Raw genomic sequence first — 6,195 nt, forward strand, 5'->3', positions numbered from 1 at the left:
CGATGACTTTTCTTCCTCAGGATGAGATTTTACATCTGGTGGCGGTGCGCCCAGAGTATTGCTTATATCTCTGAGAATTTTGAATTGCTCCCGTTAGTATGTTTGTATACAGCGTTGCTGCGACGATGACTTGTAGACTTCGACTAGTCACAGCTTTAGCCGTGAAACCTTTGTTATAATGTTGTGCAACACATTACACTTCCAGAATGGTTTGAACTATTCCTTCCCGTTGTAGTAATTCTTGCTTTAAAACATAATTGCGACATCTGATTAACGCTGATCGAACTTGCACTGAAGCGAGGTCCAGTCCCTAAAGGCTTCCTGTAAAAAAAACAAACATAAAAAATCATTGCAATGCTATAACAATAGTAAAAAAATAGAACATACATGTTCTACACTATAGCTATTTCCAAATTGATAAACTAATGACCAGACTTGAAGGATTTACAGTCATTTAATGGTAGAAGAATACAATTATTTTTTTTAAAGAATAATGTTTTCTAAATGTTTTGATGGTCAAATGATATGCCTACTTAATGATATGCTAAAATATATAACTGGCCAGGACCTTTGCTAGGAATCAGACTGAGATATGGTTCAAACACGAAGGTTGGTTGAATCTTCATACTGTAAGACTGGAGTAACTTCAATTCAGCGATGTTTATAAGTCCACACTGGACATTTTTCGTGATTCTAGATGTATATTTGACAAATTTGTGATTGTACAATTTGAAAATGTACAGCTGTTTACGGCCTATGCTCCTCCATTCATTCCACGAAAAGCAAAAGTTTTCCCATTATATAATGTACACACTTTCGCAGTTGGACGAAATGTTTTGAGAAAAGTACTGGGAATTGATGACATACGCTTTGTGCGGAGAAAAGCATTCATTTTGCTGTCTTCGACGCTCCCTATTTTATGAAAATCTGTTGAGTAATAAGGAAATATAGGCAAAATGTCACATGAATCAGGACGTTTTTTCCGTGTGTACGGTATCAAAAAATTTTAGGAAGCTGAGATGTTTGGTGAAAACTACAATCGTGGGCACATGCACATTTCAAAAGCACGTGTCCTGTCCTGGAGAATGTGTTAACTACGCATCTGCACCCAAAATATGCAACTGAATTTGAAATTAAATTTATAACACAGAAAATGGATATACTGCAACATCGTTTGTCTAAAACAGTTGTTTTTATGACGATAAAATTACAGAATTAGCATAGAAATTCCCCTGTGCATTTTGATCAATAATTAGCAGGCTGGTGATCATGTTATTTATGTCCAAGAGTATTGTCTAAATCTTAGAACTATAACAGGAAAGTTTCATTCAGTTTAATCTTTATTCGCGACAAACAAGGCTTTTTATATACAAATATTCAAACCTGTCGCAAAGAAGACAGTCGACATGTATTAACCATACATTTTTCTTTTGTTTCAAACTGCTCTTTTTTCATGATTTTGTTGCTGGTGCCAACTATGAAACATAGTTTGGAGACCAGTCTCAAAGCTAGCATCTGAATGAATAATTCTGAGCTTAAAATTGGAACTGGCCAATGACAAGGCTGTATTCCGAGACTGGTCTCCTAACTCAGTCATATAACTGCCTGAGATTTTGGACCAGTCTCGGAAGGCAATGTTTTGAACACGAGGACAGGAAAGAACGAACACTGCTGATTTGTCGTGTTTTCTTGTCCTCACATGCCGGGACGATGGTACTAAACGTTTAAGGCGAAATTATTTTATGGGTGAATACACGAAATATTATATTGCAGTGAATTTATTTTCGTGGCTGTTAAACGATTGTGGGTGACGCTAACATCATGCGGACGGGCATTACCATGTTGAAAAACAACATGGGTACTTCTTTGCATAAATGAAATTGTTTCAACATTTAAAATGCAATGCTGCTCCACGAATGACAATGAGTTTTGTCTTTTAACCACCCATGATTCCACCCAAGTCCATTACCCAACCCCCTCCAAACTACTTAGTAACACAAAACTTGTGCACATCGTTAACCTCTTCAGCTAGCCACCGTGTCAACATAAACGGCGGACAAACGTTACAGAGAGAAACCGCTAATTAAAGTTGCCGGTCTAAACCGAGCGGAAAGATACGTCGAGACAATGGCCCAATAATCCAGTTTAGTCAGTTCATAAATTGTCCTCCGATTACAAACAAACGTCCTACTGATGTCAACTGTATAAACGCACCCTTCTGACAATCTAGGCACTGCGATGTTGTAAACTGATATATGTAGCAACAGATGCATGTTACAGTTTTACCTGGCCAAGTTTTGCGCGCACGAGGTCCTCGTGCAAAATGATAAAATTTGAATCTAGCCAGATTTTGAGATAACTATAGTTACAGGGTTCAAACACGTGTAGTACTATATAAGGCCATATTCGTACAAAGATTAAAGACCTGCTCCGCTGCTATTCAAATTCTTTTGTGTGTATGCAACCCATGATTTCAACAAGGAAACAGTTAACGGCCACGTGGCACACTGTAGCATGCAAAACCACAGGTATTTCATATAGAATTATATATAAAATAAACTCTATTTTGACAGGCGTTACTGTTCATAGTCAGGATTTCATGCTTTTTCTGTTAATATTCAAGGTTAAAAGGTAGGACGGGAGCAGGGTTTTAGAGACACGCCACAGAATAACTGTATTCTATTTTCTCACTTATCGGACAGAAAAATCTCTATTTTTAGAAATGCTGGAAAATCTTATCTCACATGGGTTATCCCACACTCCTGTGACGGACTTCTTCATGCACTGAATATACATATTATTTATGTAAAATAGTTAAAAATCAAGTACCTTTATCTTTTCTCTCCATTCCTTATAGTGTATTTCTCGATTCAAAATTCGTTACTTTATTATAAGAACGTACCGTTACGCTACAAACGATAAAACTAAAGCGGAACTTTGTTATTGTGCGTCACTGAAATGTCACGACGTCACTTCTGCTTATGGACGTCCATTATCCGCGTTTTAAATAGTTTCATATTTTCATGCTTGTTTTTGTTGTTTCTATTGTGGTAAGTGAGAAATAGAATCCATCATTGGTGTTCGGTGAAAGATCTGAAATCCCAACCCTCGGGCGCACCGCTAAAGTCTTAGACTCGGCACAGCCTCGTTTAAGACTTGAGCGGTGCGCCCTCGGGTTTGGATTTTCTGATCTTAACCGAACACCAATGACAGATTCTCTATTTCTTGCATACCAGACTGGGATTTCCGGTATTTTTACCAGTGCTGGAAAAATCCATCCCGGGGTGTAAGATGACTCTCGTGCTGTCAATGACGTATTACGAACTACATATGTGTAGAAGATATATGTAGTAATTTATATAAATTGAATAAAAATTCAGTACCTTGACAGTTCCTATTGGTTCCGATAGTATATTTCGCGATTCAAAACACATTATTTTATCAAAAAATCATAACGTTGCGCTGCAACTGATAAAACAAAACCGGAACTAAACGTTGTTATTTGTTTTGAAACGTCATGACGTCTTTCCTGTTTACGGACGTTGGTTTCCCGCGCTTTGTTTAAATACACTGCTATAAGAAAAAGTTCTAAAAAGAAAGCCGTTCAATTGATTTTATTTTTATTATTATTTAATGAAATCGGTATGCAAGAAAAATATTCTATTACTGGTTATAGGTGCAGATGGAAATATTCGGCTCTCGGGTAACTGTTTAGGCGGTAGCTCGGCAGGGAGCCTCGTTACCGCCTAAACAGTTACCCTCGAGGCCGGATATTCCCATCTGCACCTGAAAGAATCTTATAGTATATTCACGATGGTGATTATACATGGTTTGCATGAAAAAAAAGAGAAATACAAGTATCTACTAACAAATTGACAGTGACATATATTAGGCCAAGACAATGTGTTTAATGTCTGAACATTTTATCGAATGAATGTAGCATTATGCACAGCATTTTATGTATTAAGCTGAGTTTAGACCACACTTTGTTTCTACAGAGCAGGATAGTAATTTATCTATATTTTAAACCTATACTAAAAAGAGATTGAACAAGTTTGCCAATGAAGTTGTGAAAACACACTAATTCCGGGAGGGCCTAAAATGTCCACCTATCGTCATGCAATATAGCTGTACTATATACTGGTATTATCAGAAGGATTTTCACGAAGTTCATGTGGGAGGAAAAAGAGGGCCAGTTTGTTGTGGTGGGTCTTTAATGTCGGTGTCGGTCACGAGTTGTCAGTCTCGGTAATGGATTTCGGAGCGAAGTGTCACGGAATTCAGGACGAATGCTTTGAACGAAAGTAGGTTGGCATATTAGGTCAATACATCAATACAATCTCTAGCTTATTTTTGATAATACATGTATAGTGATATTTTGCCTTGATCAGCTTAGTTAAAGACCCGCCACAACCTATTGACCTACCTTTTCCTGCCAAAAACATATAGATAAATGTAGAAACTAAGTGTGGTCTAAACTCTGCTTAATATATCAAATACTGGCATAATGCTACATTCATTCCATAAAATATTCAAACATTAAACACTTTATCTTGGCTCAATATATACTGACGAGATACGGGAACGCCACATCGAAAGCTGGCTGTTTAAATTTGTTGGGCAATTTCAGAAGTTACATGTACCCTGACCGACAAATAAAGCCAACCGAAATTCGTACGATTTTATGTAGCCCATTTGTTAAATTCATGTACCTGCTCATGATTTCCTTGTGCAGCTCGTCGTGTGTGTCAACCATGTGGTTTCATTTAGCGAATTTTACATAGGCTCATGTGTTAGTCGACCTACGACCATATTTTCAGAGATCTTCTGACAATCAGTTTATGCTAATGCAGAGGCTAAATTTCGAAGAGAGAGCCAAGGTTTTGACCATATCAGATTGTGGGTGAACGCAAGAACAAGTCGCTAGACGTTTTAACGTCTCCCGTTCGACAGTACTGCGTCTCGTTCGACGTGACAGAGACACGGGAACGCTTGTCGATATGCCTCGTTGGGGTAGACCATGAGTAAGGTCAATTACATACGTCATTGCCACTTGCGTGACAGATTTGTGACGGCTGAATCCACGTCAAGTTAAGGTAGTTCTGCACGTTCGGATCGAAATTCTTAAGTGGTAAGTAACCGTGGACGACCTTAAGTTGACATACAGTAAGAAACTGGCTTAGAGAGCTGCAGGCCCTACCGCGGTCTTGTTCTTACGCCACGTCACCGTCACCAACGTCTAATTTGAGCCCGCAACCATCGTTGGCAGAACGGAGTGTTTAGTGATAAGTCACGTTACAACTTGTGGAATTCCGACGGACGTATCAGTGTCTACAGACAACGTCATGAACGCTACACTAACAATTGCGTTCTGCAGCATAATCCTTATAGTGATGGCGGAGTTATGGTCTAGGCAGCCATCAACTATAGGTTAAAGTCACAACTCGTCGTGTGCCAGGGTAATCTCACAGCCAGGCGTAACATCGACTAGGTATTAACTTGTCATGTGACTGGCCTTATACTCCCGTCAACGTCGTCTTGGTCTTTCAGCACAACGTGCGACCTCACTTTGCACTTGTCACCGGGAACTTTTTTACAGACGAGCAACATTGACGTTTTGCCTTGGCCGGCGTGCTCACTAATCAAGTTCATGCGTTCTGCACATCGTTTCACGACCACCTATCTATATGCCAAGTTTTAGGTCATTACCTTGAATGGTTATTTAGATAGGCTCTAAACATAAAATACAACAAAGATCTGACCTTGTTGTGACCTTAACCTTTAATCTACTGACCTGGTTCCTGCACATAGTCTCAACGCCATCAAGCTATATTACGAGAGTAGATAGGATATTTAATGTTGAAATGTTGGCGGGGTCAATTCTCAACGTTGAAAAAGGACCTTTTGATCAAAATGTAAATGTTAAAATGTTGACGGGGTCAATTCTCAACGTTGAAAAGGGGACCCATGGGGTCAATATTTAATGTTACACCAGAAACGAAATGTGGAAGACAAATTTGTTCTTTGAGCTCCAGTTTTGATCTTTATCTTTGTCCCGGTGTGCTCATCGTTTCAAATGAGCAGAATTAGAGCAAGGTTTCTTCAATGTATCTTGATAAGATGAACTTTCAACTATTCAACTACATTTTCATACATTTCCTCAGATTTCAGAATATGGATTACACCTTGGATGTG

This window comes from Mercenaria mercenaria, chromosome 4 (genome assembly GCF_021730395.1).
Source record: "Mercenaria mercenaria strain notata chromosome 4, MADL_Memer_1, whole genome shotgun sequence".
NCBI classification, from domain to species: domain Eukaryota; kingdom Metazoa; phylum Mollusca; class Bivalvia; order Venerida; family Veneridae; genus Mercenaria; species Mercenaria mercenaria.